An 11,498-nucleotide genomic window follows, 5' to 3' on the forward strand; every position below is an offset into this window, starting at 1 on the left:
TGAAAAGCACAAGAAAATAGAGCTGCCTTTTATGGTAGAGGATTGTGGTGAGTGCCCTGCAATTCAGGAATGGATTAGGCAGGGCCAGAACAAAATCCATCACCTTTCCATAGAGAAACACTATTTTTCTGAAATGTGACACAAACCTATCTCTCTAAATTTACAGGAGTTATTCACTTTAGAACACAAATTAACTTTATATAATCACAGGGAGTGTTTACTTCAAACCTCTTTCTTTGTTTTTGATCTAGGGCTCATGCTGGTTGCACCGTGCTGGTAACATTGGGCATTTGTGGTTTTCAGTGTGATAAAACCCAGCTCTCCTTTAGAGGAGATATCCTCTCATGTTGCTTTTTAGTGAACTCTTCCTTTATCTTCCTTCCAAGCCCTGTTCCTCACTGTATTGTATTCCGTGAAAAAGGTGAGGGGAATGAACTTTGGCCAGAAGGTAGCATCACAATCACTGCAAGTCTCCCACTTAAAGGGAGGGGGGAAAAAAAGGCTGAATGGGATAATCAAAGCTTTTAGCAGTTCAGCTTTTGAGTCTAGGGAATTGAAAGTGCTCAGCCAGTGTTCCAATATCATGTTCTTTTGTGGCTTTGTGGCCACGTGCAGTATACCTGAGTGGTACTTTTTATGTGAATAACTTTGTCAACAAATCTAAATTTGAGAAATAACAGTAAGTTATGTCTGCATGCTTTTCATTAGCCCTTAGTATTCCTCTAAAAAAGGTGTTTGTTTGAATCTTTGTCATGTAACTAGGAAATCACTATGAAGAATATAATCAATTCCAACTAAAATTACTATATGTGAAAATGAAACTACCCTTTGGGGTGCTGAATTTTCACTGAGACACTTGTCACTGAAATAGACATTGCTGTGATTCTCCGCACTGACACAGGCGTGGGGAAGGTAAATGATAATATAGCTCTTATAAATTTATGAATTACCAGGTCTTTTTTAGGTAACAAAACATTTTAGGAAAGTGCCAAGCTCCATCTTATTTACTTTTTCCCTCTCTTGCTTTCCCTCTCTTGTTTTGTTACTAGTCTTTTCTTAGTTTCGTCTCCCTAATGCAGGAAACAATCTGGGATAATGGTGCAGTTGAGCTCAAAAGCGTATTTCTGTATTGTTGTCTCATTGTTTAGAAGATATGTGGTGGTTCTTGTCTGTGTCTTTATCTGCTATTAATTTTCCTTGTGCTTTGGAACAAAATACGTCTTCTAGTTTGCATATGTGTAGCACAAATCTGAACTGAGCGCTGAGACACTCAGCCATCTTTCTACACTTCTGTCATCTTGCATCTGAAGCCATGCTCTTGTTTTGTGTTCACTTTCTTTCCTCTGATCTGTAATCCACTCATTAACTCAGCTGCACAGGTTTCAGTGGCATTACCGTATTTATTTTCTGCCACGAGCTTAGAACACACATCATAGCAAGTAGATAAAAGTGTCAGAACACTTCTTTTTTTTTTTTTTTAAGGATAGTTTCCACATGTTTTACGATTAAATGAAGCTAAAAGACCAATTTATTGGCACTGTTAATGGAGTTCAAATACTCTGCTTACCTTTTCACTCTTTTTTTGTTTTCCACTTTTCTAAGTACTTTGAGAAGCCACTTTACCTCATCAAAAAAGTAAGTAGGTGGCCAGTTCCTGACTGCCCACAAGCTTTTTTCTTTTTTCTATTTCTTAAGCTTTTTCTTTGACCATTACATTTTACATTCCACTACAGTCTACCAAAGCAACATGACTTGGTGTGGGTTTATCAAAAACATCATAACTGTCTCCACTATGCAGTTTTCGCATCTGGACAAAAGGGAGTAGTCTTAGTCTTGTTCTTGTTTCACTTGTGTGTAATAGATGGGAAGTGTAACTAGAAGTTAATATAAAATCGTGGTATGTAAAGGCAGTTGTACTGGAAGATGTAACTAACTGCAAGTCTTGCACAAAAAATGTATAAATAATGAAAATGAATGTATGTAACTGGGTAAAATTTGAGGTTTGTATTATTAAAAAACAAGTTTCTTCTTAAAAATATGAAGACAATTGAGGTGTTACAGTGATTCCTGTGTTGTGTTTTTTCGTTGTTGTTTTTTTTTTTTTTTTTTTTTTCTTTTTTTCCCTCACCTTTCTGCTACCAATTTACCTTGTGTTCAGTACCTATTATCATTTTTAGTTGAAGGTTGGGCTTGTGAAAGAGGTTACATGCAGGTAGGACACAACTGCTTGATTTCAAAATGCAGAACCTAAAATATGCTGCTCGGTTATCTCCACCTCTAGAGGCATGTGGTGTCATCTTTAGGTACCTGAGATGCTTAGTTTTAAAGACGAAACTTCTTTGGAACTGAGTGAGGATGTTGGGGAGTTTGGTTTCCGTATGTATTTCAGTCTTTGCATCTGCAAACTGGATTTATTCTTTTGAATCAGGTTCTGTTTTTTTAAGAACAAGAAAAAAAAATCTATTCTTGGTCAAACTAAAGGCTTTCTTAAGTTTGCTGATGTCTCTGGCAATGGCTTAGGTGGAACATATGAGAGCCAAAGCAAATAGAAGGTGATCTTGCCTTATTAAATTGTGCTCAGATTTTGCTAGCTTCTGAAGGAGGGCTTTAATAACCAGACTGTTGGCTAATTTGAGATTCCTTAGATGTAATTTTTCTTCCTCATCTGCTATTACTTAAAGATTTTAGGAGTGAAGAGAGAGAGGAGAGAAAATTCAAGTGTTCTAAATTCTTTCAGTAGAAACACAAAAACAACCTCACAAGGACACTTAACTGTGATGAAATTTTAAAAACTCATCTCTATCAGACCTGTAAATAGGGCAGCCGGAGTGATTTTAGTAACTGTGTAGAAGTTGCAGACAAAGGAAAAGACACCCTCCTATGTTTCAAGGGATTTTGTGAGCAGAGTATGTGATGTCTGCTTTCTTAGCCTCTTTGTTGCATTATTCTTGTACATCTCTTATCAAATTTTAGGGAATGTTGCTTTTTCATCTCTCTAACATTTTTTTAACCTGCAGAAAAATATAGGGACGTAGCAAGCTATCAGGAAACGGATGGGGAGTATTGATTAATTATGTATGAAATGTAAGGTAAAGGTATCTCGTAGCTTGTTAGGTAGTTTCTTTTCACCTGTCAGTATGCCATGGGCAGTAGCAACTGTGCGTAGTGTTACCGTGACTTCTGCTATTGCTTAACATTCCTTTAGTCAGATGAAGTCATTTAAGTTTTTCATGTGTCTTGACTTTTTATTAAAATAAAAATAGGCATCTGCTTTTTTTTATGCAGGTGTTGATTTTTCTTTCCCTAGATTTCTGTCTAAATAAAAGCCCTTCCAACTGAGGGGAGTTTTACACAGGTCAAATAGTTTTGACTTAATTTGCAGTCTTTTAAATGCTTGGAGGCATTTATTATGTGAACTTTGGGTAGAAATTAGTTGGAGGGGGGGGTAAAACTTGGTTTCTATTTCAACTTTAAACACTGTACAAGATACAGTTCAAAATGGCCTTGATAACCTAGAGGAGATTACCAAAAACTATTGCTATAAAATTTAATAAAGATAGGCTATTACGTTTTAGATGTACAAAACATAGAAGTAAAAAAAGGGGACCAAGTGGTAAGAGGACAAATCTTGATGGTTTCAGATATGTTACAGACTAAACAGCATCTGAAAGAGGTCAGAAGGAAATTACTTTGGTATTCCAGTTTGAACTGCCATTCCAGTTTTGGGCCCCACACTTTAAAATGAACAGGATGGGGGAGCCATTTGCTACAGGACAGTAACAGAGGTTATGAGAGATTTGGAAGCTGTGTGTTGGGAGGAATTTTGAAGGAAATGACTTGCTCAGGAAAATGAGATAGGTAGATTGTTTTTAAACAGCATTTAAGTATATAAATGTTTTGAGAGGGACGATCGTTTATGTCGTGTAATCTCTGTGTGCTGACTGTAGGACAAGTCATAATTCAGACTTCATCAGAAAGAGTTGCTAGATAAGAGGAGAAGCTTCCTAACTCTGAGCACTGAAATTTCCCCTTCACTGGAGGGCCTTGTAGGAAAGGGTTTGTCACCTGCTACAGCTTTGGATGTTTGTGAACCTGCCCCAGCTTGGTGATGCTTCAGCTGGTCCCTGAGATCCTGTCCCGCCTACCTCTCAGTGATTTCACTGGAAGGAATTCCCATGGCTGTAACAAACCCTGCTTTTGTTGCTTAGAGCATGTGCTGTTGGTTCTAGCTAATGGCTTACAAATGTTTACAGTATACAAGTTTTTTACAAGTAGGGAGAGCAAAAACTAAGCACCTTCAGCCTCCTGTAGCCAAGCAGTAAGATGAAATTTAGTTGTATGTGCTATGTCACTGACGTTCAACTGTACTTCCCTCAGTCACCCATCATCTCCCCATAACAGTGCAGTTTTCCCCATTTTTTTTCCCTTTAATCTTGTTTCTACATCTCTCACCTCTTTGGACGAGAGAAAGAATGTGCCGCCCTTCTATAACAGTTCATGCATTTGCTTATTGGCAAGCCAAGCAGATGAGATGACTGTTTGTCTTTCCTGTGGTTGGAACACTTAATGTAGGCACTCTCCTCTACTTGCTACCAGTTGTCACAAAATGCATGAGACTTTTTTTGTTGTTGTTGTTTTTTAACACATTAGGTCTTTTGTCAAATATGGTTTGGTGAATGAGTTAAAAAATTATCAGGGGACTCATGTTCTATGTGATTCTTACAATGAAGCAGCTAGCAAATCTTAACAAAAAGTAAAGCTGGATTGTTGGGAATTATGTTAATTAAAAATGGCACGATGTTTCACTGGATCCAGGGTGACTTGGGATCAGAATACTGTCATTGAGAACTGAGCACTTGTGCTCTTTTTCTCCCCGGCAGAGGCTTTCTGAGACTGAAGTGTGCTCAGCATTAGTAGTCTGTAGAATGTGGGAAAATTTCTCAGAACTGTGAACTGGGCTTTCCTGTATTCATCCTCCAGGGGGATACCATTGCCTTTTTTTTTTTTTTTTTTTTTTTTTTTTTTTAAGATAAAGTAGATCATGATCTATCTAAATAATGGAGGTAAGGTAATGGTAAATCTGTTGCAGGAGTAAACACCAGCTCCTCAGACTTCTTTATTCACAAACCTCATGTTTTGTTCTATTCTTAAATCTTTTTCTGTGTTTATAGAAGCACTACTTTCCCTGCATACAAGGAGAGAGAATGTTCAGGAAAAGGCTTCAAGGCTAAGATGGTGCTCTTCAAATACTAGCTATGTAGAGATATGAACAGCAAACTACTGGGTGAACTACCTGTAGTTAACTCCCATAAAGAATATGAAAACAATTTCAAGAATGTGTATAAAATGGAATCACAAGGGATACTAAGTATGCTTGTGTTTTTAAAATGTCTTAGTGGACTAAAATTGTTGCAATTTTGGAGGAAAAACTGGTGTTACCTCTGTTAGTTACCTCTGTTTTACACATCTTTGTTTTCCAAAGGTAGCAAAATGATGTTTTGCCATGAATTACCACTTTTATCTACTAAAAGAGAAAATACAAGCATCCGTCCTGATTTCTAATTCTAGCTATTCATGTAGTTTATTTGCAATGATGTTCATATCCAATCTTATACTTACTTTTTTTTTCCACGGTAATTGTATAAAAATGGCTTGCTGATTTTAAGTTTTTGACCTTCAAACTGTAAGTTGAAGCTAATTGCAGCTTGTCCTTTTCTTTAATGCTAAACATTCCTTATAACAGGCTCGGTCATCTTTTTTCCATTAAGCTAGTTGAGCAGGTGTTGTCTTTGTTCTGTAAGGATACTTTCATGGCCCCCATCATTGCATTACTTGAGTGCTTCCCAAGTACTTTACTGAAAACATCCTGTTGGGATAGGAAAATATTGCTATCCTTATTTTACAGATGATCAGCTGAGATATTTGGTCATCTGCCCACAGCCAAGCTTGAAATCCGTGGGAGAGTTAAGAATAAAACCTGGAGTCCCTGCTCACTGCCTTTGCTAACAGACAATGCTGCCTTTTTTCTTTGCAACAGCTGTGAACTTAAGGTGTATGTTTATAAGATGATGTTGACGTTTCCATGTCAATTGGTTTAGTTTTGCTACTGCCTGTTCTTGTATGTAACACTTTTATTTACTTTGTTTTAAAACTGCAGAAAAATCCTGGAACCTCTAAACTTCTAACTATACTTACTTCCCATCTTACCTAAAAAAAAGGAGGATTATCACTGATCTGCCATCTGATTAACAAATATTTAGTAGAAATGATCTAAGGCTGGCCCATATGCTGGAAGTTTAGTGAATGTAAGTAATCTACAAAATTCTAGTAACTAAGGTGCTACTGTAGTTGTATAAAAAGACAAGGGGGGGGGGGAAAAAGACGACTATCCTTACATAGCATTTATTTGACAACTCCGGTTCTCACTGCTGTCAGGCCTGGAACTCAATTCAGGAATGCTTAGTTTTTCCTTAGCATCATCTCCTTTCATACGGCCTGCATCTTTCAAAGAGATAAAAATGAATGGTCCGACTTCTCAGAGCTGGTGAGTGCCTGCAACAGCATATTGAATTTTGAAAGCTATGTCCAATTACCCTGGATTACCTCACTAACAAAGGATCATGAGCATTTGAGAGGATGGAAATTGATGTCAAAATAGAAAATGGAGTACATTTTTAACACCAAAGTCTATTGTATAACAGGTGTGCATGTCTGTAATGTGAAACACAATCTCTAATATGGCTACAGGTTGCTGGGCTGGATGCAGAAATCAGAGTCAAATTATAAGGATTATGTTACACAGGCTGTCACATCAGGTAAGCATATAAACCCCTTCTGGTCTTAAAGTTAGGATTATTGTGCAGGATTCTGGCTAAAATCAGACTGGGTTCTATTAGCTTCCAGAAAAGAACTATGGCTTTGTGTGTGATGTAAAACTGTAACACTATAGCATTGAACTGGGTAATGGTAGTATAACAACGGTCTCATACAGTGAGCATCCAATTGAGGTGAACTGGAAAGCCAGTCTAACCCATATTATTTTATGATGTTATGTCTCCTTCTTGCGTTTAGGAATGAATTGGTTCCACACGCAGTGAGTTGAGCTGTTGCCAGTACTCTTTTTATTAAGTAATGATCTTAGAAAGTAAAGCTTAAGTCTTTAATGTGGCTTCCCTTACCTGTTTAATGCCAGTGAGAATAATCTTGTATTTCAGCAAAACTACGAGTGCTTATTTTCCAGCATCCTGGATAATTGGTAGTTTCTCTGAAAAGACTTGAACAATTATTTGCTGTAGAAAAATGACTCTAAAGAAAGAACTTCTCTGTAAAATCAAAGGTGAAGGTGTTAAACCCAGACAATAAAACTTAGATCAAAGTAGCCAGCGGAAAGGGCTGTAAGAAGAGCAGATTGTCTTTTAAGCTTCACTGTGTTGTGCAGGGTGTTACCTCTCCCTTCTTCTAATCAGATTTCATGAAGAAAGCAAAGCTATTCTTTTCCAATGTAATTCAATCAGAGCCCTCAGCTAGATCAGCAGGAAAAGCACCTGCCTTTCTTGCTTTAGATTTGGTAGATAGACCTCAGTTTTTGATAGCAGTTAGTTAATCCATAACCCAAGCATGTGCCCACAGCAACACCTGCCATGCAGGTGAGCTTTTGGTCTTGTTAATGTATAAATATAGTATGGATTTTTGTATTAAACTCGCACACTTGCGCACCCAATGGTGATCGTCATAAGTAGGAGAATTTAATAAAATGAGATCATAAATGTCTAATGTACTTTTTGTTGGGCAATAAAATTGCCCACATGTTGTAATTGAGGTCTGAAGTTAACTTGCTTGCTGGGGCCTCTCTAGGGTAGATTACAATGACTAATAGAGCACATGAAAAAAATGTTTTTCATGCTCTGCTTTTTCTCCCTTTTTGTCCACTAGCCTTTCTTCCTTAGCTCTATCTTGGGTTGGTGCCCATTGTAATATCTACTGCCATCAAACTCAGTACTTTAATATTAGGCACACATTTGAAACATCTGCATGACCGAGACCCTCCACAGTGACTTTTAAGCTTTTGTCTCTGTTTTCCAAAGTTCTTGGTTCTCTTCTAGTCTCCTGAGTGATCCTGATATAGTCCTCCAGAGGTCTGTAAAGCAGGCTCCTGTACTTTCTAATTTTGCAGATATTGGAACGTGAAGTGTGGGTTGAAGGCTTGATTTCAGGCATAAGTTTTCTAAAACTGACCTACATTGCATATAAGTGGCCACTGTGAAATTTAGGTGTGGAGGACCTTATATTCAGTTGTGCCCTGAAGTTCCCTGCGTGTGATGTCCTGGTTTGTACAGAGCAGGGTGTTACCTGACTTCACAGGTGTTTGGGGAGGGCCACATCTACTTAGTAAAGGAAGGGCAGGGTGGAGTTAAATCCCACATAGATAAGATGGTGGTGAAGAAAAAGGGTTGTGATCCATCAGTGTATGGAAGAATCCCATTGAGAGGAAGGGAATTTCAGTTCTTTAAGATAGAGTACACAAACATTGTCCAGGATATGTTATGTTACACTTGAGTTTTCTGTGGCTGGCAGCAGGTTAGTGTGCGAAAAGACTTACCGGAAAACAGCTAACACTTTACAGAACATTTTACTGTATCATTTTACAGAACAAACTCTTGATGGAGCTTTTGCAAGGATCATGTCAGGTACCTCATTGCTACGGTTGCATTCTATCCCCTTCACGTTTACAGTAGTTTGTGTCCTTGAGACTGTCGAGGAGTGCTGTGGTGCCCCATGGCTTTTCCTGACACTGCTTTTTGGTGACCTTTAGTGACTGTTACACAGTTTCACTTTCAGATTGAGGTAAATACCTTCCCATAGAAGGGGTGCTTTGACTATTATATTATTAGATCTGGTTGTCTGTCTTACACCTTGCGATGCTGATCAAACTCAGGTCAGGTATGTGTAAAATGCTGTAATTTGAATTTGGAAGTACCTTACTGCAGAAGTGAGCTTCCAGTGGGGGTAGTGGCACCAGAGTCCTCTGATTAACACAGTCTGCTCTGCCATATATGCCTCAAGTCATGTTACAGGATTACAGTCACAACACTGCACAATACTTGCTGGTTAATTGCAACTTAAAAATGAATGCTCCTGTTGAAGATTGTAGTAGGTCAGACCCAGTGCTCTAGCAACACTTCTGGAATGCATTTTAAAAATGAATACAAATGGTATTTGTTTGCTGTTGAACAAATAAAAGGATTACAATAGGAAAGGACAAGTTAACAGCCAGTTTGTGACCCATCACAGAAAGCACTGGAGAGTCACAGAGTCTGCCCTGTGAGCTTAATGGGGCTTGCACTCTCTCTTACAGTCAAAATAGATGAAAGGAAGAAGGCAAGGAAAAAACACTTTCCAGAGAGAGACTGAAACAAAAAGACTTTGGGCACAAGGAATTATCTCAGGAGTGGGAACTGAACCCAAATCCCAAATTCAACACTTCATTACCTTCAACGGACCATTCTTCACAGTAAGTTTGCCCCTAAGTTATAATTTTGGTCGTTGACAAAGTGTCTGTGTTACAGTGGTGGGTTTCTTTCCGGCAGTTCTCCCACCTTTTCTTGTGAGGATGTTCTCATTACATTGATTGCCTCATCAGTTACCATGCTTTATGTGGTCTGTTGACATTGCTTAAGAAGGAAACTGTGCAGAGCTCATCTCCAGAGCTTCCCAGTCACAAACTGGTGCTTCATGGGAGCAGCAGATATGGAGAGCAGGAGTTTTCCTTTCAGGTGCTATAATCTCACTTTGAGACACATACTTTCAGAGGCTGGCAGGCTTCAGGTAGCAGGATGCTGGTGTGAGTGCATCTGAATGCTGGAAAGCCTAGGAAATGCAGCCAAGTAGCAGGGCAGCTTGGCTTCATTTCCCTACCCAGGGGAGAGGCAGGAACCCAAGACAGTATTTTTTCCTGGAAGCAGAAGCAGGTGCCCGTCACCTTCAGTGAGATGGAGAGGAGAGGCCAGCTGTGGGTAGGAGAATGTGGAAGTTGGAGAGCCCTCATTGAAACTGTGTGAAAGGATGTGTAAGAGTATAGACGTTGGAGAGGTGTATAGAGGACCTAAGGCCTGCCTTTGTGAGTTCATGCCAGGTGTGTATTTGTAAGCTGAGTTTCAATCCTAGCTATTAGAGAAAATGAAGAAGCATGGAGAAAGTGAGAAGACATTAAAAATCAGAGGACAATTTAAAAAAAAAAAAAAATCGAACTCTCATGATTCTGTTGTGCCCTTTCCCTCTCTTCTCCCCTTATTTTCTTTTTTATTAGTTTTGACATACTGTTTTTCTTATTTTGAGGGTATGGTGGTATCTATTTATTTATTAAATCTCTAGTTGCAGTTTTTGCCAGCAGAGGGAGTTGAAGACCCCCTTTTAGACTTGGACCATGCAGGTTGGGCTGCAGCCCTTTTGGGTGCATTTGATGGAACATTCTCAGCACAGTTAAATGCTGGGGCCTGCATCAAGGGGTTGGAATACCATCAGGTGGGCTTTGCTGGTTGGTTGGTTTTAATGGAGAAATCTGGGAAGATGTGTTTTGAGGCAGTGAATTATCAATGCTAAACATCTGTTTGTCCCAAAATGTTTGTGCATGCCTGTTTGAATGCTTCTTCTTGTGCTTGGGGTATGAAAATAAAGTGAAACTCCTCACCACTTGGTAAATTCAATTTCATTGTCCCATTTGAATAAAATACTGGTGTATAGGTAAACTGCAGATGCATTTCAAAACAATCTCCGATCTTTGAGAATCCCAGAGGTGGACAAAAAATTTTGAAACTAACTTCTAAAGTTTAACACAGTGATCAGTTTTTCTTTTGGACAGTTCTAGGGAAAGAATTGTTCTTTAAGTTTTCAGTGCATACACCAGGACCCATATGTTCTGGTGACAGGGATATCCTGCTGTATCTTACGTGCCAAAACAAGAATAATAACGATACATGTGAAAATAAATCAGGCACTGCTGGGCTTCCTTTAGATGTGTAATTGTGGTTCCTCCGTCTTTTGACCATAAATCTCTCAGTTGAGCATTCATCCATTGAGCAGTCAGGGTCTTTTATAGCATCTCAAGCTGATAACTGAAATATAAACCACATTTTAAAGTAATTTGTTGTATAAATTGGCTTGCAAACCTCAAATTCTACTGATTGGAGCAGATACCCCTGTTACAGTTCTAGCAGCGTGGACAAATTCTTCAGAACTGAGCAGCTTGTTCTTGTGGCTAAATACGTACTGACAAAATTTCTTTGCTAGTTTCTAGAATTTCTTTATACCAGCATTCTGCGACTGTTTATTTTCATTGTGAGAAAAGCTGTAGTGTTTATAAACACTTGAAGGCTTTTCAAATAATAATTATAGGTGGGATGAATCTTTAGATGCAAGTAAGTGTTCCACTGTTTCACTTAAACCTGGTGGGCTACTGCTTATGTTTATATACCATTGCAAACTTAATTTAGATGTAGTAG

This window comes from Aythya fuligula, chromosome 5, assembly GCF_009819795.1.
Source record: "Aythya fuligula isolate bAytFul2 chromosome 5, bAytFul2.pri, whole genome shotgun sequence".
NCBI classification, from domain to species: domain Eukaryota; kingdom Metazoa; phylum Chordata; class Aves; order Anseriformes; family Anatidae; genus Aythya; species Aythya fuligula.